Raw genomic sequence first — 26,623 nt, 5'->3', positions numbered from 1 at the left:
GTACCTTCATATGTGACTTCTAACCTATCTCAATTTTTTTTAACAGAATTTCATGTTGAAATACGATTAAATTTATTTACATCTAAAGTATAATATAAAATATTCATGGCTTTAGCATTGAGCTGAATCATTTTCTTATCAAATTCATCCCATTCACTTTCCGACTTAGGGAGAGACACACCATCAATCAATTTAGTGGGTGTGTGTGGTCTATTTACAATGATACTCCACATATCATAGTGAAATGCTTGAATAAAAATTTTTATCTGAGCTTTTCAATAGGTGTAGTTTGACCCATTGAAAAGTGAAGGTCGGTTTGTGGATTGTCCCTCGACTAGGGATGTGCCAAATTGGGCTGTCATTGATCTTTGGCTCTTAATGGTTAAATCAAATAAGGGCTAGAGCACTGGGCTCTGATACCACTTATTGTCCAAATATGGAGCCCAAGAGGAGGGGTGAATTAATTTTTTTTAAAATTTTCAAGATTAATGCACTTAAATAATGTGCTAAAGTGATGAATGGAATGAGTTAATTTACAATAAAGATGAAATCAAACATAAATGAGAGATAAATAAGTATTGAATATAAAGAGCAAGTAAAGAGATGCAAGTATAACAAACATCAAGAATTTATAGTGATTTGGTGCCAACTTTACACTTACATCCATTCTCCAAGTTCCTACTTAAGAATTCAATCTACTAAACAGATTTCAAGAATACAGCATGTCAAACACCTCCGATCCTTGCTATCCAAGCAAGAATACTTATTTTTTGGATACAAACTAACCCTCAACACTCTGATTTGAGGTTCGGATCAATCTATCCAAATTTTGAAACTCCTCAAAACTCAAAAATCCAAATACAATATGAGAAAAATAAGGTACAAAAAATTCAGCACAGTATCTCCTTAAATAAACATAATAAACTCAATAGAAATATAATACTTAAGGAGAAAATTTTTTTGCTGAATATCCTCAATGAATTCCACACTTGATTGCAGCTGGAGAGTGATTGGTGAAGTGATTAAATACTTCTTTTCTTCTTTTTAGGGCTTGTTTGAGCTTTTCTCGGATGTGAACTTGAATGCTTACAAAACTTATGATTTTTCACTTCAAAAAAGTATTTATAGTCACCATTTATCCTTAAGAATATCTTAGAGTTGGTTTTGAGCCGTTGGAGAGTGTTTAATGCATATTAAATGCACCAAAAATGGGCTAAAAACTAGCCGTTGTGAACTCGTCCAGAATGGGTCGTCCTATATTAGTCATCTCACTGTGATTGGAAAGTCTCATGGAACGTCTCATTTGGCTAGTCTGAAAGTCAGACTTTCTATTTTGATCTCAGGGTTCATTTTAGGTGAGTCATCCTACTCTGTGCCATAAGTCAAAATAGTGCATACCGGCTATTCAATGAAAAGAGATGATCCAAATGGGTCGTCTCATTTTGTTGTAACCTAATTTTTTATATATTTAAGGTTCGAAACTTATCAGAATACTTTCAAATACTCTCAAATGGTTTTAATTTAATTGAACACTCTTAAAAAGCCTCAAAAACTTCTCCAACTTGAAGAAACTTCAACTTTGGCACACTTGATAAAGTTTTTCAAACTCAATTTTTTGGACTATCTGAAACATCACAAGAACATTCTTCAAAGATAAGAAACATATTAGTAGTTTTCTTAAATGGTTTTCGATCATCAAAATCAATTCTTGGAGCGATACTTTGTGGTCCTAAATTATACCAATTATATAAATATAATATATATAAATAATTTATAAAATAATAATAATGAAATAAAAGGAATAATTTATAATGATTTAAAATTGGGGCATCTAGACTCGTCATGACATCAATATAACCTCGTCACTGACAGAAATGTGATATTTTTATCAGTATAGCCTCACCACAGATAATGATATGGTATTTTTATTAGTATGGCATCTCCATGGATAGAAATATAGTACTTTTATCAGTATGATCTCATCAGGAACAAAAATATAATATGTGAGTATGGCCAATCACGGATAGGAGCATGACTATGAACAGTCTAAATGTCAGAAATTTAAATCCAACCAATATTAGACATAATATAATAAAATAAGAAATAAGAATAATAGCATGCTACTAATATTAACAGAAATAATAGTAGTCAAAAATGAGATCCTAGTTGAATAAAATTTTAATCTGGTTATATATAATGAGCATATCAGATCTGTTATTGATGGAGTATTATATATATTTGAATTATTATATTTTAAAATTTAATGAATATTTTAGTATCATTATTGAGATGGAAATATGAATGCTTATTTATTAATTATTGAGATTTGAACTATTATTTTCTCAACGGATATATTTATTAAAAAATTATTATCTTTTCATACTTGTATGTGCTTAGAACATCCTTACTTAGCTATTAACTCATATCATTCTTTTCATTTTTTTCAGAGCCACGGAACATCTAGCTAGATCATACTGAGTTGGAACTTTTTGTTAAGAGATAGTAGTAGTTTAAGTTTTGTAACCGATGTCAGATGTATATGAACCATATATTTTTGGATAACTTCAATTTTCAGTAAAAAAGATAATATATGGTTTGCCTTAGTTGTTGATCTCTCAAAATTAAATATTTTAGTTCAGATTCATTAGGCTTTGTATATACTCTAGAATTCACTCTAGGGGATATATGGTCATGTCATGTGGTCAACCCAAATATAGGTTTTGGAGTGTGACAAAGATGGTATCAGAGCTTAAGTTTAAGATTCTTATGGACAAGTTTTAAATAAGTGTCGTTAGCTAGCAAACCTCTAGTTGGGTGTGTATATTAGGTGGCATATATTTGTGAGTCATGTGTTCTTTTTGATTACTAATTACTAAGATTGGTTATGACTCTATATGCAAATACTGGTTAAGATAGGTTAAGATGGTTCATTGCAGTAGATGAGGACGTGTGAGGAGGCCAACGCTGTTTAGCTGATGGCTCCAATAGTTACAAGTCTGCTGAACAGTAAATTAGTGTTCCTTCTGCATTGGTAAGTGATGCTCACCAACATGGGGCTATCAACAATCCTACTAGTAGCTCTCAAGGTGCAAGGGCACATAAAAGATCTAGAATTGCCCTTGGAGAGCAATTTCACTCCTCCCAATTAGTCCAAACACTTTTAGGAGTGGTGCAAGAGTAAATTGCTACACAAACTGATATGAGAAAGATGATAGAACTATAGAATCAATGGCGCAATAATTTATGCAACAACAAAGGCAGCATCAATAACAGTCTCCTCTCCATTAGCAAAGAAATGTCGGAGTTCAGCAAGAGTATCACACTGGATTGGAGGGATTTAAGAAATTTGCTCCACCACCCTTTCATGGTACCCCTGACCCTTTAGGGGCTAAAAGCTGGTTAGATAAGATAGAGCAATTTTTTGAGATATTGAAGTATGTCAATGAGAAGAAGGTCTACTATACTTCTTTCACTGGATTGGAGGAATTTAAGAAATTTGCTCCACCACCCTTTCATGGTACCCCTGACCCTTTAGGGGCTAAAAGCTGGTTAGATAAGATAGAGCAATTTTTTGAGGTATTGAAGTATTTCGATGAGAAGAAGGTCTATTATACTTCTTTCATGTCATAGTTGGTGGAAGATAGAAAGAAAATGATGGGATACAGATATTGCACACATCACTTAGAAGGCTTTTAAAGATCAGGTCTTCTGTGAAAAGTACTATCCCATAGTATTTTGTATCAAAAATATGAGGAGTTTTGACAGCTGAAGCAAGTAATATGTTGATCGCTTAATATGCAATCAAATTTGAAGAACTGATCAATGTACTTCAAATTAGTAGAAAAGGAGAAAAACTAGGCTCAAAATTTTGAAATTAGACTTAGAACCCAAATTAAACAGCAAGTATCCAACTTTGAGCTCTCTACATACAAGAGGTGCTCAACAAATCATTAATAGTAGAAAAAAGACTTAATGATACCCATGCGACAAAAGATAGAATGCTGAGAAAGAGGACTAGGTCGAGTGATCCTCAAGGTTTAAGTAGTAGGATTGTTGAATTAAGGGACAAAAAGCCAGTTACTATGATTTCAAGAGATAAAAGGCAGCCCCTGGATGTTTTTCGATGCCATAAGTGTAGAGGATCTCAGTTTATAAGGATTGTATAGGGTTTGCAGGGGTATACTAGAATTATGGTCAGTTAGACCATAAAGCAAATGCACATCCTAAGAGGAAGGAGCTTATGATATGATTGGAGTATCAACCTGCACAAGCACCCCTAACTAGTCAAGCCTCTCAATCAAGACCATAGCAAGGAGGATGGTAGTAGAGGCCAAGGACCCAAGGAAGGGTTTATACACTCACTCGGTAGGATCCAATGCTTCTAATTTTGTGGTGATAGATATTTACTAATGCTATCTTTTATTTTACCATATTTGATAAGTAGATCTCATATAGAAACCCATTTAGTTAGGATTATAGGTAAAAGCAAGAATGTGTAACAGGTATGATCAGGGTATCATCTAATTATGCTCATGTTCTGTTGGACCTTGATGCTCACATTCTTTTATATTTACTAATTTCATTAGGAGGAATAATGGAATTCTACTTGTGCCACTTGAGTCTGATCTAAGAATCTCTCTCCGAGTGGTGACATTATTATCGTGAATTCTTTTTGCAAATCTTGCATCTTTAGTATTTCAGATACAGAAATAGTGGTTGACTTGCTAGTGTTGGAGATGAGGGATTTTGATGTAATCCCTGTTATAGATTGGTTAGTAGTGTATCATGCTACTATAGATGCTTTAAGAAGATAGTGAACTTTTATATTCTAGACCAGCTATAATTTAACTCCATAGGTAGTGGGTCATATCCCTCATTCAAGTTAGTCTTTACTCTACAAGCTAGAAAGCTCTAAGAAAGGGATGTGAATGATTTCTAGCTATAATAAAAGATACTTGGCAAAAGGAACAGAAGCTAGAGGAGGAATTTCTTGATATCTTTCCTAAGGAACTTCTAGGGTTACCTTTAGAGCTGAAGATTCAATTTTCTATCGATTTGATTCCAAGAACTGATCTCATATCTAAGACTTCTTATAGGAAGGCTCTCACTGAATTGAAAAAGTTGAAGGAACGATTGCAAGAGTTATTGAATAAGGGCTTCATCCAGTCTAGTGTATCTCTTTAGGGCGCTCCCATACTATTCATGAAGAAGAAGGATAGAAGCTTCTAACTTTGTAATGATTATCGAGAGCTAAATAAGTTAATAATAAGAAATAAATATCCCTTGTCAAGAATTATTGATCTGTTTGGAGCATAAGTCTTTTCAAAAATTGACCTTCATTTTGGCTATCACCAACTAAAAATTAAAACTAGTGATGTGTCTAAGACAGCCTTTAAAACAAGATATAGATACTATGAATTTTTGGTTATGCCTTTCAGATTGACTAATACACCTACAGCTTTTATGGGCCTCATGATAGAATATTCAAATCCTATCTAGATCAATTTGTGATATTCATTGATGATATTTTAATCTATTCAAAGAGCCCACAAGAGTATGAGGAACATTTGAGAATAGTGTTGCAAACTCTTAAAGAAAAGAAGTTTTATGCAGCTTTGAAAGTATGAATTTTGGCTTGATAGTGTTGCCTTTCTTAGTTGTATGATATCCAAAAATGATATTTCAATCAATTCAACGAAAATAGAAGCAGCAGTTGAGTGGAGTTGCCCCACTAATGTATTTGAAGTACACAGTTTCTTATGATTAGCTGGCTATTTCCTTAGATTTATTAAAGGATCTCTTGCATTGCTATGCTTTTATCTTGTTTGACTCAAAAAAGAGTAAAATTTAAATGGACAACAAAGTATGAGTAAAGATTCTAAGAATTAAAGAAGCGATTGGTGACAGCTCCAGTGTTAACCATTCTATTTAGAATGGGAGGTTTCACCATTTTTAGTGACACCTCTCAAAAGAGTCTAAGATGTATCTTGATGCAGAATGAGAAGATAATAATTTATGCCTCTAAATAGCTAAAACTCTATGAGCAGAATTATCCCACTCATGATTTACAATTAGCAGCTATAATTTTTGCTCTAAAAATATGAAAATATTATTTTTTGCTCTAAAAATATGGAGATATTATTTATATGGAGAGCCTTCTGAAGTCCATACTGATCGTAAGAGTTTAAAATACATATTCACCCAAAAAGAATTGAATCTGAGTTAAAGAAGATGGTTGGAATTGCTAAGAGATTATGACCTCATTATTAATTATCATCTAGAAAAAGCAAATATGATAGCAAATGCTTAGGTGAATTGGCAGCCTTAATTACTCCACTAAAGACTATCTTGATAGATTTGAAAAAATTAAATATTGAAGTATGCCTGTATGATGCCAACTCTCAAATTGCTAACTTCATAGTATAACCTATTTTAATTGAAAAGATTAAAGAATCTCAGAGCTAAGATTAAGAACTCTAGAAGATCAGGATGTTGGTAGAATCTAGACCTCAAGTAGAGTTTTAAGTTCATAAAGATGGCTCCTTAAGGTTTGATAATAAACTCTGTGTTCTTAAGAATTCATAACTGAAGCAAGAGATTTTGAAAGAAGCCCATAGCTCTGCTTTTATCATGCATCCTGGAGGTATCAAAATGTATCAGAATCTACAAAAAAAAAAAATTCTGATGGAATGGTATGAAGGACATTGCACAACATGTAGCTCAATATTTAGTGTGTCAACAACTAAAGATGAAACATTAGAGACCTATAGAACCTTTGCAATCTCTTTCTATTCCTCAATGGAAATGGAAACATGTAACCATAGATTTTGTGATAGATCTATCTAGAACCCCTAAAGATAACAATACTATATGGGTGATCATTGATCGACTGACGAAGTCAACTCACTACTTATTTTTTAGAGTTGGGATGTCATTGGCAAAGCTAGTAAATTTGTATATTGAACAGATTATGAAATTGCATGGATTTCAGTTTCTGTAGTATCAGATAGAGATACTGATTTATGTCTCAATTTTAGAGAAGTTTACATAAAGCCATGCACATCAAATTTAACTTTAGTACAACCTTTCATCCGCAAACTAATGGACAATCTGAAAGAACCATTCAAATTCTCAAGGATATGTTAAGAGCTTGTGTCCTAGATCTCAGAAGTACTTGGAATAGTCACTTGCCTCTGGTAGAATTTGCATATAATAACAGCTACTAGATTAGTATCTAGATGGCTCCTTTCAAAGCATTATATGACAAAAAGTGTAAATCTCCTATTTATTGGGATAATGTTGGTGAAAGATGACTACTGGGTCCTAAACTAGTGTAGCAAATTATAACAAAAGTCAAGAAATTAGAAAATGATTGTGAATAGCTCAAGATAGACAAAAGAGTTATGTGAATAACAGAAGATGAGAGTTAAAGTTCTAAGTTGCGAACTATATCTTCTTAAAAGTATCTCCTACAAAGGTCTGATGTGGTTTGGTATCCATGGTAAGCTCAATCTGAGATATGTGGGTCCTTTCAAAATTTGAGACAGAGTTAGAGAAATAGCATATAGAGTAGCATTACTACCTATTTTTTTTGGTGTACATAACATATTTTATGTATCGATACTGAGAAAGTATATATCAGATTCTAACCATATAATGGAGTACTAGCCATTATAGTTGTATGAGGATTTGACATATGAAAAGCATCAAATTCAAATTGTAGATATGAGAGAACAAGTTTTGAGATGTCACGCTATTTCTTATGTTAAGGTCCAACAGAATAACCACATAGAAAGAGAAGCGACTTGAGAGCTCGAGAGTGAGATGAAAGAAAGATATCCTCAGCTTTTTCTCTTCCCATCACCCATATCTCTCTCTCTCTCTCCCCTTCACATGCTCTCTCTCTCTCTCTCTCGCCCATGCCTTCTCTCTTCCTCCCTTCTTCTTCTTTTCTTTTAATTTTTTCTACTTCTTCTCTTCTCGTGCTTGTCGTTATCACCATCTCCTCTTCCTCCTCAATTCAGGTAAGCCCTAAATCTAATTTTTTTTCTAATCCTTGCTGTAAAATACTATTTAAAAGAGGAATTCAACCCTCCTTGATATTATGCTGCCCAATAAAGGATGGCATGGCCATCTCTTGGTTCTCTAGAAGAAGAACAACTCTTCTTTCTCTTCTTTGTCTCTCTTGACAGTAACCTAGCCCTTTATTTCTTTCCATCATGAGCAGAACAAGATTCTTTCTATATCTATATATCTTGAATTAAGCCAAACAGTACATCTTGTACTGATAATTAATCTTAATCAAAGATTAATCTTGACTTTGTTCACTCTCTTAATTTTCTAACTTAGGTTAGATTTATCTATAGGTAGGCAACATCTTGAGATTGAATAAAATCGGCATGGAGTCTCTTCCAGGCTTACTAATTGAGATAAAGTCTAGTTGGTTAATTTTTTAAGCTAATTATGGATTATTAAGATAGGGATAGAATGATAGATTGGATCTTAGAAGTTAAAAAAATTAGGTCATAATTATATAAGTTAGAAAAGAAAGCGACTTCTGAATTTCTCGTACATAATATTGATTTAGAATTAATCGGATATTTTAGGTATGTGGCAATTCAAGTTGGTGCATTGGATAAATTTTGCTAGCTATTATAGGTAAAAATTTTTAATCACAACTACCTGCATTGATTATGCATATTTGGTATCATATACTAGAAATTATGAACATTGCATACTTGCATGTAGTACAAGTTTTGATTTTTTATGATCCTAAATTATACTAATTACATAAATATAGCATATATAAATAATTTATATAATAATAATAATAAAATAAAAGAAATAATTTATAATGATTTAAAATTGGGATATCTAGACTAGTCATGATATCAGTATGGCCTTGCTACAAATAAGAACATTATACTTTTATCAGTATGATCTTGCCACAGACAGGAATATGATATTTTTATCAATATGGCCTAATCTATAAATAGGAATATGATATTTTTAGCAGTATGATCTAGTCATGATATATAAGTATGATTAGTCACAGACAGGAGCATGATCGTGAATAGTCCAAATATCAAAATTTGAATCCAATCAATATTAATTAGATATTATAAAAAAATAAAAAATGAGAATAATTGCTTGCTACTAATGTTAATAGAAATAATAGCAGTTAAAAAAATGAGATCCTAGTTGAATAAAATTTTAACCTGGCTATATATAATGAGCATATCAAAGCTGCTGTTGATGGAGCATTGTACATATTTGAATAGTTATATTTTGAAATTTGGTAAACATTCGCTATCATTATTGAGATGGATATATGAATACTTAATTATTAATTATTGAGATTTGAATCATTATTTTTTCAATAGATATATTTATTAAAAAATTATTATCTTTTCATGCTTGTGTGTATATATAGAAAATCCTTACTGAGCTGTTAGCTCATTTCGTTGTTTTCATATCTTTTCAGAGCTGCAGAACACCTAGCTAGATTGGATTGAGTTAGAATTTTTTGATGAGATTTATTAGTAGTTTAAGTTTTGTAACTGATATCGAATGTATCTGAGCCGTGTATTTTTTGAATAACTTCAATTTTCAGTAAAGCATGTAATATATGGTTCACTTTAGCTATTTATCTCTCAATATTAAATATTTTGTTTAGATTTATCAGGTCTTGCATATACTCTAGAATTACATTTTGGGGGATATAACTCAAGTATGGGTTTAGGCTATGACATATATAATTGATGGTCACAATTAAATTAACAAAAATAAAATTTTTATAATAAAATATTACAAATAGACTAAATCGGCCCACTTCCAATTTAGAACAGACTCAAAATTAATTTAGTTGGATTCGAAACAAGATTATTTAGATTAGGCTTGGGTTCCAACACAACTCCTATCTCACATATGGATTTGATGTGAATAACTAAATTTTCAATCCAAACGTAAATTGCTTCCAAACTAGTATAATATTAATGTACTTCAAATTCCTCCTCAAATATAAAATTACTTTTTCTCTTATCATATAGTTAGTCTATAATATATATTATTAATTATCACCATATGTCATTATTATACAAATTTTATGTAGAATATGATTTTTTTCATATTGTCTACATTTATAGCATAACAGGTTTATCATACTAGCAAGATTAGATATGCATTGTTATGAAAAGGAATGTTTTATTTTAATGTTTAGATTTTTAGTGCAGAAAAATGTTACAACTGAATGGAGTGATTGAAATCAAAGTCATCTACTGTCTTTTTCTTAGAGAGCTAAAAACTACAACAATACTTACGCCAGTCTTTAGAAGAACCAGAGTCTTATGACCTTTATTCTATTTTTTTATGATCACATTAAGCTTCAAATTGTATTCTTGTTTATTGAAAAAGATATAACATGTTGCCTTCATTTCCTACTTTCATGGTATTCTTAGAACTGAACTTGCACTCAAGTTTGCCAAGAAATGAGATCTTATCCAATAGGTGGAGCTTTACATCTCTCAATTTGTCACATGAAGGCCTCATGCTGGACATATTGGTTGTTTTTGTTGACCCAAATTGAACATAACATTCAACTGCTTCCCCACAAAACCTTCTCCAAGTATTAATAGTCAAGTAACCTTCACACTATTGGTGTATTAAACCAACCTCAAGACACGTGGCATCATCATATGAGATCATCGATCTTGAAGTGCCAGATTCTAGCATACCAATTTACTTATAAGCAGATTCAAATTGGTATTATACTGAGCTAAATAAAAGACATCCTTATACTCGGGACGTCTCTATTGATAGAAATGCTCAGATCGGATATATACTGACCTAAACCCTGATACCTTTATCCAGGATGAATCTTATGGCACCTCTAGTTCACCCCAGTCATCTATTGAGGTGAGCTATTATTATGATAGACTCAACTATTCTGCAAATGCCCATGGTGGTTTTCTCAATCAGGCCACAGCTGGCCTCGATCTCATGTCTAGCTCATATGCACTGCTGTTCGCTAATTCATTTATAGGTGGCTCTCTAACCACCCAATAAATTTTTCTAACAGCCTAGCAAACTTTAGAACGGTCTCCTCAACATCTCCACAAATAGAGGATCAGAAATTCTCCATCGGTAAGTCTAATTCTCTGAAACTAGGGAAAACTCTGCTTGTAGAAAATTAAGCTAGGCTCTCGACTTCTACTCAGTTCTCCTCCAGATTTTATCCAATTTTTTTTGCTCTTCTATTTTTTTCATCCCTATTCTCAAGGCTCGAACTGACTTAAGCATCAGAGGATCAAAAATTGAAGGATCTTCACTCAATTTTTTGACCGATTTTGCAGATTGAAGGAGTTTTCACCAGATTGAGAAGATTGCTCCAGCCCAATCTCATCTAAGTCGATGCATTTTACTCTAGATTTTGAGCCCTGCGATAATAGATTGATGCTAGAAGGAGGGCTATCAATTTTTTTGTGAAAAAGATGGTCAAAGTAAGAGCTCAGCATCCCTCTCCCTCCACTCCAGAAGGAGTACCGGAGGTGCCACCTCAATAGCCAATTACTGTTGATCCTCAGCAATTCAGCTTTCTTGTTTAGCAAGTTCAAACTCTGACAAGAGCTGTTCAACAGATTCAAAAGAGGGAGGAGCAACCATCAAAAGAAGCTCCTCTCCTAAATGCTTTATCTCAACATAGCCCTCAACCAGCCCATCAAAATGAACATTACATTGATGAGACTGACAGCGAATTTGCCCCCAGCACTCTGAAAGTTCAAAGAGGAGATGACCTGGAGCACAAGGTTTTAGATGTTGAAAGGCATATGATGGAACTTCAGGTAGGGGATCGATCTCAGAATAAAAATAGTTTCAATCTTTGATCTCCTTTCTCTCATAAAATCTTGAGTGAACCTGTTTCAAACCGATTCAAGATGCCCACCATCGAGTCTTTTGATGGCTCTACTAATCCAATGGATCATATCGAGGGCTATAGGGCTCTCATAGCTTTACAAAGAGCTTCTGATGTCCTATTATGCATTGCTTTTTCTAAAATCCTTAAGAACTTTTTGTTTGAGCAACTTAGGAGATTGTTTGTCCCTTGTTTTGGCACTAACAGACCTTATTGGACGTATGTGGATAGTCTCTTCTCTGTTCAGCACTAGGAAGGAGAAAATCTTCAGAAGTACATGGCTCGTTTCAACACGGCCATCTTAGAGGTGAAAAATTTTAATGAATCAGTTGCCATATCTGCTTTGAAAAGAGGACTCCGAAGCAATCATCTAATTTTTTCTTTTCAGACACCTATGTTGAGCTGCTCGATCGGATACATAAATATGCCCAAGCCGAGGAGGAGGAGGCTATCTTAAGGTAGGCGAAGAAGGATAAGAATGGAAAAAAATGGCCAAGGAAGAGTGATGAGTAGACTAAAAATTCAAATCAATCCTAAAAAAATCCAAGATCAAGAAGTCCATCTCAGCATTTTAATTCATATGCCCCTCTGTCTACTCCCCAAGCTCATATTCTGATGGAGATTGAAGGGAAGAGATATCTCCGAAGATCAGATCTTTTGAGGGCTCCACCAAAGAAAAGAGACAAGTGAAAGTATTGTGCTTCTATAGAGATCATGGCCATGACATTGAGGAATGTAGATAGCTGCGAGATGAGATAAAAATACTGGTGTGCTGGGTTTACCTTGATAAATATGTCAGACCAGCCAAATCCAAAAATACAGGCCTCCAATAGAAGAAACTTTTGATAATCATAACTGACCAACCGCTGGTATTATCAATATAATATCCAGCATCCTGCCTAGCACTAATGATCCATCTCCCAAGAGGCAAAGAACTGAAGATGTTTTTTTTTTTTGAAAATGATGTAAAGGGGATCCAAACCTCTCATAATAATGCTGTCGTCATCTCTATGACGATAACAAAATATGATGTAAAAAGAGTTCTTGTTGATAATGAAAGTTCTACCGATATATTATTTTATGATGCTTTCTCAAGAATGAATCTGATCAGACAACTTAGGCGGATCATTACTCCCCTCGTCGGGTTCTCAGAAAATCCAATGACAGCTGAAGAAAAAATTACTCCATCAATTACGATGGGATAGAAACCAAGATAGTCAATAGTACAGCTCATTTTTCTAATAGTCAAATTCTCTTCTACATATAATGCTATTCTCAGTCGACCAATCTTAATGCTCTCAGGGCCATTGTCTCTACTTACCATCTATTGGTGTATTTTTTGACTAAGAAAGGAGTTGGTGAAATGCATGGCGATCAGACGGCAGCTCAACAGTATTTTATGATTTCTGGTAAAATGAATTAATCGATAAAAATTATGCTAGTCGATATACCAGACACATTAGATGAGGTCGAAAAAATCTGAGGCAAACCGATGGAAAAACTTGAAGCCATTCCTTTAGGGGATGATCTGAAAAAAAATGATTCAGATCAGTGTGAATCTTAAACCTGGCTTAAAAGAGAGACTGATTAAGTTTCTGTGAGCAAATGCTAACGTCTTTACTTGGTTGACTTCTGATATGTTTGGCATCTCAGCCGAGGTGATTATTCATAAACTAAATGTGGATTTAAACTTTAAACCTATTCAGCAGAAGAAAAGAAGCTTCATCTCAAAAAGGCAAAAGGCCACTAATGAAGAAGTTGATAAGCTTTTAAAAGCAAGATTCATCAGGAAAGCTCATTATCTGAAGTGAATAACTGAAGAAAAGATAGGCAGTACTATGAATACAATTTCAAAATTTTATGCAGTGAAACTATTAGATTAAATAATTTAATCTATTTTACATGCATAAGATCTAATCTAGACTACCATGTCAAAACCTATAATATGATTTAATATGTACTTTAAGATCTGAAAATAAAAACTGCATCGATCTAATCGATGCTGCAATCTAGATCTAACCGTTAAATCTATCAGAAATAATCAAAATAGTTCAGAAACCATTACTGAACTATGAGGAGTTTTTGGATGTGTGAGATACTAGATCTCTTCCTCATGCCAAAAACTTCTTTTTGAAAATTTTGGGATGCCCAAAATTTGATTTGGTGTGGACAATTTGGCATCCTCTCCCTTTGACCCAAAACCCTAGCCCTTGTCTATATAAAGGGGGCTCCAATTGTGGATGCCCCATATGTTTTTTCCTTGCTAGTTTTATTTTTCCTCCAGAGCTCTCTCTTCTCTCATCTTCCTCCTCTAGATCTTCTCTTTCTTTGGAGCATCCAAGAGTTTTGAAGAAGAAGGAAGAAATCAATCTTGAAGATCCTTACAAGCTAGCACTTCCAAGGAGCCAGATCTGCGTCGGTCTTCATGTAGGCACCACCCTTCTTTACAAGTTTGAAAAATCTCTTTTCTTCTTATCTCCTTATCTCTAATTCGGATCGCGTTCAAATTAGATAGAAGATAAGATCATGACTCACCATGCATTGCTGCCCACCCATACTGGGCCTACTCTCATCACACCAAAAATCTCAAGTCAACTTCAATTTGGCATTGAGAATAAAGGCATGGGTCTAGGGTGGCGCAAGAGATAAGGATATAGTCCCTACCGATTGGGACTCTTGATTTTCAATTTGATTCTAAACAAAATCAAATTCGGTTCAAATCTAATAAAAAAATGAACCTAATCTAATTAGGAGTCCAATTATTTCAATAAATTTCTAACACAATTAGGAATTAGCTGAGTCTAAGTCCTCATCAAATCAGGATCAAATTTTTTTTATAATTAGGCTTGATCAAATCAAACCCAATCTAAATCAAATTGAATCTAATTTAATTAAACTTGATCCATAGCTCTTTGCTCAATCAAATTGAGTCAATTAAAAATCTAATTACTAATTAATTCTCTATTAATAGTAGAGTCTCAATCCAGCGGGACTCTCTTTTAGAGTCTCAGTCCTAATGGAACTCCTCACAAGAATCACAATCCAATTAGACTCTTCAGCCATTAGATCTGACTGAATCTTCTAATGTATGTGATCCCGTAGGTTTGAACCTAAGCCGATAGCATAGAAATAATTTTTTATATTAATCGATGTAACCATTTAGCAATGAGACCCGATGTCCGGATAGGTCGAAAGATTGTAAAGTGACATTCTAGAACCTACTGGCGTATGGTTACCATATAATTCATCCCTTTGATGCTAATGCTCAAGATGACCTAGGATTTGACTGTCAACCTTAATATAATCGACTATATTATATTTCAACCTTTTAAATCCATTACATGGATTATCTTGACCAAGATTTTATTAAATTAAAATATATTGATGCATATCTCCTACTAATTCAGAGAGGTCAATTCCATCTAGACTCACAGACTGACTTGATAAGTACTTGATGCACCCAGTAGCCTTCCATCACTGAATTAGAAATTTAGATAGTCTGGTGCTAAAGTATAGTGAGTTGCTTGTAAGTCACCATAGTGATCTCAAGTTTGAAGGATACTTATACCCATACCCTTCACGAGCTACTCTTGACACAGTATTCAATAAATGATCATATTCGATGTGAATGTACTCCTACTCTTGACAATAAAAGTTTTCTTCTTCATTTAGTTTTCAGCCGACAATAAACAGCAACCGTCCGATCTGGTTAAGGATTAATCTGGACCGTCCGTTCACGAAAAACTCCTTCCGCCCGCCTGTGAGCCACACCATAGACTGCGTAACATTTTCTGTGGACTGCGCCATCATTTTTGTGGACGAGCGGCTAGTCCACCATACACTGAAGGTAATAAATTTTATTTTTTAAGGATATTTTTACTTGATTTTTGCTTCAATTTTTGCCTAAAAAATTAAAAAATATGCATTAAATCCTCATTAGTTTCTCAACATTTTGGTGCTTAAATTCTTAATTAAATTAATATTTATTTTTTATAAATATACTCTAATTTTATATTTTTTAAAATTATTTATTTTTATAAAAAAATTTAATTTATTTATGAAATCAAATTTTTAAGAAGATGTTAGCACCATAAATTATCAAAAATATTTTTAATAAATATAAAAATATACCGCTTATCACACTCTCCAACTTAAACTTTATTCATCCTCGAGTAAAAAAAGAATTTAGAATTAAATACTATTTAACTTAAAATTTTAAGTTTTACTAAATAATTTTTAAACAAGTCATTGATATTCAGTAGAGTGTGAGTGAAGTATGTTATTGGAGTATTAATACTAATCAATATGATAGTTAAGCTAAGAATACTAAATATTTTTTAAATTTTTTTAAATTATTCCTACCTTTATCTCCAAATCATTAACCTCATATGAACAAGTATATTGTTACTTCCATCCTTTATTTATTATTTTTTTTGATAATTTTTTTTAATAATGTACCGCTATTGAATATCTTAACCTCTTAAACTTTCTGTTTGACCCATGTAGTGAGTTTTCAGTCAATGACTCCCAAATCAGATGGCTTTAGGGTACTAGATATAAAATATCCCTCAGATTTATTTACTCGAATCAAATAGGCTACGAGTTAAAACTTGCTTTACAACAAAACTTCTTTATCCTTCATACCTTTTGATGCGAAACTCAATGCTTGCTTAGACAAAGAGGCCCGATTACTCAACATGAAGTACTTAAATTTTTTTTTTTTTAATTCTTCATATGAAGAAACATATAGTTACCTTACACAAGCTCATAGGAAGTAAACTCTTCTTTGATACTGGTAAAAAAATTTAAAAATATTCAAAAAAAATTGTTTAAGTTCTAAACTAAACTTTTTATTGAATTTTTTTAATACTTGATCCCTCAATATCCCACAAACTCTCTAGTCTGTACATTAATTTTTTTAAAAAAATACTTGATTTAACTCGATTCTTAAATATAATCAGGTGCTTAAATACTAAATACTAATTTACTTGAAGACTTTAAAAAAATTTATTATTATTCTCTCTCCCCCAACTTAATCGACATTATCTTCAATGAAGTAGAAAAAATAAAGGGTGCATAAAAAAGAAGAAAAAGGAGAGATGTCACTTGATCCTGACGTCTTTTCAAAATTAATTCTTCCCCCAACTTAATCAATATTGTCTTCAAATTTCTACAAAAGATATGAAGCAAGACTCTAAACAAAATATAAAAGAAAGCAAAAGCAAAAGCTAGAACTAGGTTGCCTCCCAAAGAGTGCTAAGTTTTAAGTCTTTAGTCAGACTATACTAATTCTACCTCACTTACCCTGTATCAAATATTGGATTGATAAATTCAAGTGGGTAAGGTGGGTGAGGTGAATCAAGCAAGGCATTAACCTCCTGGACTTGAATTTCTTCAATTGGTTCATTCAAAAAATTTATCCTTACAAGTGATTCGACAGGTGGTTGCCATTGTGGATGAACTTTCTAATCACTAGATGAAAAAATTTCATAAGCTATTTCAGATTTTTGATCTGACCAGAGATTACAGTCAAAATCTTCTTTCCTTAGATCAATGGTCTCATAGATCTTATCCTGGATCAGATTTACATCAACAAATTGGTTCCTTTTATTTTCAAGACTGAAAATATTAAGATCAATAGTCATGTTTCCAAATGAGAGCTTCATGAGTCCATTGTGACAATTGATTAGGGCATTAATGGTTGCTAAGAATGGTCTTCCTAAGATTACTAAGATGTGACCTTTTGGATTAATCACTGATTCAGTCTCGAGGATCACAAAATCTATAGGATAAATAAAATTACCGACCTTGATTAATACATCCTCCACAACTTCTTTGGAGATCCTCACTGATCGATCTACCAATTGCAATGTGATTTTCGTAAGCTTTAATTCTTCTATCTCCAGTTTTTCATAGATCGAATAAGATAAGATGTTCACACTAGCCTCTAAGTCTAATAAGACCCTATCAATGATGGTTTTCTCAATGACACAAGAGATTGTCGGAGACTCTAGATCTTTGTACTTAACAGGCATGTAGTTCGACAGATATGAGCTCACACTGGCTATCAAGAAGGCTTTTTTGGGAATATTGGTGGTCTTCTTCTTTGTGCATAAGTCTTTGAAGAATTTGATGTATGTAAAAACTTGTTGGATCATGTCTAGTAGAGGGATATTTACTTTCACTTATTTAAACATCTCTAAGATTTGATTCATATGGGTTGAGTGTCTGTTGGACCTAAGTCTATTTGAAAAAGAAGTTACAGAATTGGTGGGTGATGTCTTGACTTGCTTAAACTCTGAGATGGATTCTGTAAGTGGTTTGAGTGTTTCGTCAATCTCTGTTGACTTCTTAGACTTATCTGGCTCTTTAAACTCGATCGGATCGGTCATTTGCTCATGAGGTGGTTTAGACAATCGGTCATCTTGATCTTCAGATGTACCGACATGGTTGTCTACTTATTTTTCAGATCTTAAGGTGTGAATTGTATTTAATTGATTGATTTGGGCTCCTTGTTGTGGTCTTTGATTGTTCTGAGTTCTAGGATTAGCCTCGGATTGACTCGGTAGTTTATTTTTTGCTCTTTCACTCACAACCGTAGCTAATTGACCTAACTGCATCTCTAAATGAAAAATAGCCTGAGAAACCCTGATTTAATCTAATTCAATATTTAGTTAGATTTAATCAATTTCTCTACATAGTCAACAAGCTCTTTGATTCTAACCTTAGGTCTAACCCAATTAAAAGGACCTGATTTGAGCTAACCCTTGCCCCATATTTTATGCAATGTCATTAGATCTTAAATTATAATTCTAGATCTAATCGATTCAACACTTAATTCTTAATTAAGTTTAGCATCAATATGGTTTAGATTTTGAAATTATTTCTCATATAAATTTTTTATGTTAAATCATAAATTTTTTTTAGATTATATCTAAATTTTTATAATTTTAAATCAAAATAATTTTAATTATAAATATTAGATGTAACTACTTTTCTATATAACTTCCATCACATACAACAAATCTTAAGGTTTCAAGATCTAAGATTTTGCAAAAAAAATAAGTTTTTTTTTTACTTTTTTCTTCATGGGACCTCACAATGGCACCCTTACACATCATAAGAGCACCCCATTGAATGAAAGGAGAGAGTCATGTAACCCTACTTGCTCCTATAATCGGACGGCCTGGTGATTCCAATCCGAGTACTTTGCTACTCAGATCATCTAATCTAACATATAAAAAATTAGATCTGAAAATAAAATATATTTAGATCTAATCTAAATAATAAATAATCAAATCTAAAGATATATTATCAGATCTAAAAGTATATTAAATCATATCATAAAGAACATAGCTCTGATATCAATTCAAAGAAAAATAGACAGTACTATGCATGCAATTTCAAAATTTTACACAGTGAAACTATTAGATTAAATAATTTAATCTATTTTACATATATAAGATCTAATCTAGACTATCATATCAAGATCTATAATATAACTTAATATATACTTTAAGATCTGAAAATAAAAACTGCATCGATCTAATCGATGCTGCAATCTAGATATAATCGTTAGATCTATCAGAAACAATCAAAATAGTTTAGAAACCATTACCAAACTGTAGACTTCTAATCTCTGCTGATCCAACACTTAGATAGATGCTCCTTCAGGTTACTCATAGTCACACGAAGATGTTCGACCTCTATAGAACATCCACACGAAGATCGGCACAGATCAGGCTCCTTGGAAGTGCTAGCTTGCAAGGATCTTCAAGGCTGATTTTTCTCTTCTTCTTCAAAACTTTGGGATACTCTAAAGGAAGAGAAGATCTAAAGGATAAAGAGGAGAAAAAAGAGAGCTTTGGAGGAAAAATAAAACTAGCAAGGGAAGAACATATGGGGTGTCCATAATTGGAGCCCCATTTATATGGACAAAGACTAGGGTTTTCGATCAAAGGGAGAGGGCACCAAAGAGTCCACACCAAATCAAATTTTGGGCATCCCAAAATTTTCAAAAAGAGATGTTTGGCATGAGGAAGAGATCTGGTATCTCACACACCCAAAAACTCCTCATAGAAATTAAGAAAAAAATTAATAGACACCACCCTTCTTTTCAAGTTTGAAATTTTTCTTTCCTTCTTATCTCCTTATCTCTAGTTCGGATCGTATTCGAATTAGGCAAAAGATAAGATCATAACTCACCATGCATTGCCACCCACCCTTACTAGGCCCACTCTCATCATGCCAAAAATCTCAAGCCAAATCCAATTTGGCATTGAGAATAAAGGCATGGGTCCAGGGTGGCGCAAGAGACAAGGATAGAGTTCCTGCTGACTGGGACTCTTTATTTTCAGTTTGATTCTAAACCAAATCAAATCTGGTTTGAACCTAATAATAGAAATAAACCTAATCTAATTAGGAGCTCAATTATCTTAATAAATTTTTAACTCGATTAGGAATTAGCTAAGTCCATGTCCTGATCAAATCAGGATCAAATTTTTCTTACAATTAGACTTGATCAAATCAAACCCAATCTAAGTCAAACTGAATCCAATCTAATTAGATTTGATCCAAAGCTCTTTGCTCAATCAAATTGAGTCAATTAGCAATCTAATTACTAATTAATTTTTTCTTAATAGTAAAATTTAAGTCTAATGAGACACTCTTCCAGAGTTCCAGTCCTAGTGGGACTCTTCATCAGAGTCACAATCCAATTGGACTCTTTAACCATCAGATCTGATCGAATCTTCTAATATGTATGACCCTATAGGTTTGAACCTAAGCTGATAGTATAAGAATAATTTTTTATATCGATCAATGTAACCATCTAGCAGTAGAATCCGATGTTTGGATAGGTTGAAAGATTACAAAGCAACATTCCAGAACCTACTAGCATATGGTTACTGTATAATTTATCTCTTTGATCCTAATATTCAAGGTGTTGCTCCAAAAATTAATTTTGATGATCACAAACTATTTGAAAGGACTACTAATGAGTTTCTTATCCTTAAAAAATATTTTTATGATGTTTCAAGTAGTTCAAAATATTGAGTTTGAAAAGTTCTATCAAGTGTGCCAAAGTTGAAGTTTCTGCAAGTTGGAAAAATTTTTGAAGCCTCTTGAAAGTGCCGAATTGATTTGAAAATATTTGAAAGTGTTCTGATGAGTTTCAAACCTTAAATACATAAAAAATTAGATTGACATAAAATGGAGCGACCCATCTGGGTCATCCTCTTTCATTGGGTAGCCGGCATGTACTGTTTTGGCTTATGGCATACAGTGGGATGACCCATATGGGATGACCTATGCAGTGGGATGATCCATATGAGATGACCCCTGAAATTTTGAGATCAAAATAGAAAGTCTATTTTCTGTCTGACCAATTGGGGCATCCCATGGGACGTCCCATTGCTAGTGGGATGCCCCATGGGACGTCCCATTCTGGATGAACTTCGTAATGGCTAGTTTTTAACCCATTTTTGATGTATTTAATAGGCATTAAATACTCTCCAATAGCTCTTAATCGACACTAAGATACTCTCAAGTCCAAATGGAGGTTATAAATACTCTATTGAGATGAGAAATCAATAAGTTTCAATAAATTCGTGAAAGTTCAAAAGAGAGGAAAGAAGCATTCAATCAGCTCTCCAACCACTCTCCAGCTGCATTCAAAATGCCAATCTATTGAGGATGTTCAGCAATGACTTCTTCTCCTTAAGTATTATAGTTTTATTACATTTATTATGCTCATTTAAGGGACTGTTGTACTGAAATTCCTATACACTATTTTCTTACTATTGTATTTTGGGTTTTGAGTTTTGAGGGATTTCAAAACTCAAATAGGTTGATTCAAATTTGAAATTAAAGTGTTAGTGGGTTGGTTTGTATCTGAAAAATATATATTTCTTGTTTAGATAGCAAGGGTCGGGGTTGTTCGATGTTTTGTATCTTAAAATTCGTTCAATAGATTGAATTCTCAAGTAGAAACTTGGAGAATGGATGTAGGTGCAAAGTTGGCACCGAACCACTATAAATCTCTTAACTTTATTGTACTTGCATATTCTTACTTATTCTTTATGCTTTATACTTGCTTACCTATTATTTGTGATTGATTTTATTTTCATAGCTAATCAATTCACTCCACTTAACAAGTATAGCACATTACTTGAGTGTACTAATCATAAAAATTAAAAAGACTCAATTTACGCCCTCTCTTGGGCTTCATATCTGGGCAACACAAGGTGACCTAGAGTTTGACTGTCAACCCTAATATAGTTGATCATATTATATTTCAACCTTTCAAATCTATTACATAGATTATCCTGATCAAGATTTTACTCAATTGAAATACACTGATGCATATCTCCTACTAATTCAGAGGGGTCAATTTTATTTTGACCCACACACCAACTTGATAAGTATTTAACTGCATCCAGTAGCCTTCCATCACTGAATTAAAAATTTAGATAGTCTGATACTAAAGTACAGTGAGTTGCTTACAAATCACCGTGGTAATCTCAGATCTAAGGGACACTTATACCCATACCCTTCATGAGCTACTCTTGACAGCAGAGTACTCGATAAATGGTCATGTTTGATATAAATATGCTCCTATATTCTATCTGCTGCTATACCAGTATCTCCACACTCCTTGATCAAGAGGACAATCAATTCATATGGCACACAACGATCTATACTTGATATTATTATCATTCTATTAATAGCATATTATTTGGTCATGAATACTTTTAAGGACTAAGCGACAAATCTTCTTTTATCGATTAAATATAGTCCTAAAAACTTCATCACAACATAGAAGTTCAAAATAAGATGGATAAATTATGACAAAAAATATCAAATAATTTTTATTAATAAAAATTTATATACAATTACAAATACGAGTACAATCATCAACAGGCTGACGATTGATTTTGAAACATAATTTTCAACAATAGCCAATATTGTTATGATCAAGAAAGTTAATGACAAATAGAGAATCTGTATGGATTACAAAGATCTCAACAAAACTTGTCCGAAAGATAATTTTTCTCTATCGAGAATTGATCAACTTGTAGATGCTACTTCTGGTCACAAACTCCTCAGCTTTATGGATACTTTCTCTGACTATAATCAAATCCAAATGACTCCAAAAGATGAAAAAAATACTGCTTTTATTATCGAAAAAAGTTTGTATTATTATAAAATGATACCTTTTGATTTTAAAAATTTAGGTGTTACATTTCAGCACCTCGTCAATAAGATTTTCAAGCAATAAATTGATCGAAATATGAAGATCTATATTGACGATATGTTAGTAAAGAGCATCGAAGAGAATCAACATATTATCGACCTCGAAGAAGCATTTGAATAATTTAAAAGGCACCAGATGAAGCTCGATCCTAACAAATGTGTATTTGGAGTTGGCTTAGAAAAATTTCTGAGCTTTCTTATTAATCAAAGAGGAATAGAAGCTAATCTTGAAAAGATTAGAACTTTATTGAAAATGAAATATCTGACTTCTATTAAAGAAATCTAGCAGCTCACCAGATGGATGGCAGTCCTCAATCAATTTATTTTCAGATCAGCTAAAAGATACCTTTTATTTTTTAAAATATTAAGAAATATCAAAAATTTCAACTGGACAGAAGAATGTTAGACTACTTTTGAAGATCTTAAGAAGTATCTCGACTCTCCACTTTTTCTTTCTAAGTTGATCGAGGGTGAAGAACTATGCATGTATATTTCTGTCTCACTTTTTGCAGTCAGCTCAATTCTTATCTGGGAAGAAAAAAAAATTCAAAGACCTATCTACTACACCAGTAAACTATTGTGAGATGCAAAGACTCGATATAAAAATACTGAAAAAATGATATATACTCTAATCGTGGCAGTCCGGAGACTCAAGCCTTATTTTCAAGCTCATATTATGGTAGTATTGACAGATTAGCCACTCAGATCGATATTACAAAGAGTTGATACTTCAAGTCGGATCGTCAAATGAATCATTGAATTCAGTGAATTTGATATCCACTATCGACCTCGAACTACAGTTAAGAATTAGATATTAGCTAATTTTATTGCAGAATGCACTATTCTAGATGATGGGTCGATCCTGGCAAGTCCTAAAAGCAACAATTCCTTCTGGATTCAACATGTGGATGGAGCCTTAAATTTTTAGAAAAGTGGCACCAGTTTAATTCTAACTAGTCCTGAAGGGTTCGTAATTGAGGAGGCCTTAAATTTTAATTTTAACACTTCTAATAATGATGCTGAACATGAAGCCCTCATGGTAGGTCTCAAGATGGCAAAAGAGTTCAGGATCAGAAATTTAAAGATTTTCATAGACTCACAGCTTGTGATTAGCCAAGTTCAAGGTTAGTTTGAAGCCAAAGATCTGACGATGGTCCGTTATCTGTAGAATATCAAAAAGCTGTCCGAAAATTTAGAAGAGATTGAAATGCTCCAAATTCCTAGATCAAAAAATGCCCAGGCTGACGCTCTGTTGCATCTCGCCACTTCTGATTTTTTTCGAACTGAATCAAAAAGTATTGATTGAATAGCTGAACAGGCCTAATATTGAAGTACTCTCCATATTTCAGATCGATCATAAGCCGAGTTGGATTGATCCCCTCATGGATTACATATCTAAAGGAGTTCTACCCAATGATCTGATTAAGGCCCGAAGCATTAAAAGATAAGCCCCATGGTATGCTCTCCAAGAAGGCCATTCATATAAAAAATCTTATTCTCTTCCTCTACTTCGATGCTTGACACCATATAAAGCTAATTACGTACTTCGAGAAATACATGAAGGTATATGCGGAAACCATCTGGGGGGCAGGTCGCTTGCTTATAAAGTAATCAGGCAGGGTTACTACTGGCCAACTATTCAAAAAGATACTGCTGATTTTGTCAACAAGTACGACCAATGCCAAAGGTATACTAATATCCAACATCAACCTACTGCTGGGCTTATTTCTATTACTGTCTTTTGATCTTTTGCAATTTGGAGGATGGATATACTGGGGCCTTTCCTAGTGGTGGCAGGTCAAAGAAAATTTTTGATGGTGGCTATTGATTATTTTATAAAATTAGTAGAAGCCAAACCATGAGCCCAAATCACAAAGAAAAAGATATAAGATTTTGTCTGAAAATTCATAATCTACCGGTTTGGTTTATCTCGGATCATCATCACTGATAAGGATTAATATTTTGACAACTCTAAGTTCAAAAAATTCTGCTTCAAGTTTCATGTTGATCACTGACTCACTTCTATTGAGTATCCATAGTCGAATGGTAAGGCTGAAGTAACCAATAGAACTATCCTTCATGGTTTAAAGATAAGGTTTACTGATGCAAAAAGCTTGTGGGCTGAAGAGCTGTAGAGTGTACTGTGAGTATATCGAATCACACATTGGCTTTTGATAGGAGAAACTCCTTTCAGGCTCACTTATGGGACTGAAGCTGTGATCCCAATGGAGATTGGCTTATTGTCTGACAAAGTCAGAAATTTTTATGAGGCAACCAACTCAGACCGGTTGAGGACTGACTTGGATCTTCTTAATGAAGTAAGGGAGTAAGTCCATGTCAGAATGATGACCTATAAGTAGAGAATCGCTAGGTATTACAATGTCCAGGTGAAGTCGAAGTCATTTTAGAAGGGTGAACTCATCCTGAGATGAGTTGAAGTTTCAAAGCCCATTAAGCAAAGTAAATTAGCTTCCAATTGGGAAGGGTCTTATCGAGTCACTGATATAGTTCATCCAAGGGCTTACAGAATTGAGAATTTAGATGGGTTAGTTATTCTACGCACTTAAAATTTTAAAAATCTCAGAAATATTATCAATAAAAATACTCTAACGAGCTCTTTCTGGTACATCATGTTCTCTCATTTATCGAGATTCAGTCCTTAAACCAGTTAAACCCAGTCTGGTAAAGCCCCGAAGGGTATGAATATCAATTTGGATTTAAGTCTGGTAAAACCCCATAGGGTACGAGTATCAATCTAGATTTTAGTCTGATAAAGCCCCGAAGGGCATGAATATCAATCTGAATTTCAGTCTGATAAAACCCAAAAGGACATGAATACCAATCTAGATTCTAGTTCGGTAAAATCTCAAAGGATGTGAATACCAATCCAGATTTTAGTCCAATAAAGCCCCGAAGGGTGTGAATACCAATCTGAATTCTAGTCCGATAAAGCCCCATAAGGCATGAATATCAATTTAGATTTTAGTTCGATAAAGCTCCGAAGGGCATGAATGTTTATCCAGATTTTAGTTCGATAAAATCCTAAGGGGCATGAATATCAATCCAAATTTTAGTTCGATAAAGTCTCGAAGGGCATGAATATTTATTCAGATTCCAATCCGGTAAAGTTTGAAGGGCATGAATATTTATCTAGATTTCAGTCTGATAAAACCCCGAAGGGCATGGATCTTGATCCGAATTCAAGTCCGGCATAGCCCTGAAAGGCATACGTATTTCTCTAGATCTCAATCCAAAAAAGTCTCAGAGAACTTGATTCTCCCATCGATCGATGATTTTTGCTAGATATAAGACCAGAGGAATTTTACATCGATGTTTTATCGACATGATGTTACATTGATCTTTAGAGTGAGATTATCTTTAGGTTCTCTTGAAAATATCAATTTTTGAATCAAATTTTAAAGCTTGATCCATCCGTGATCATGCAAATAAAGGTACATC

This window comes from Elaeis guineensis, chromosome 12 (genome assembly GCF_000442705.2).
Source record: "Elaeis guineensis isolate ETL-2024a chromosome 12, EG11, whole genome shotgun sequence".
In the NCBI taxonomy this organism is placed as follows: domain Eukaryota; kingdom Viridiplantae; phylum Streptophyta; class Magnoliopsida; order Arecales; family Arecaceae; genus Elaeis; species Elaeis guineensis.
This window is presented reverse-complemented; position numbering follows the sequence as displayed.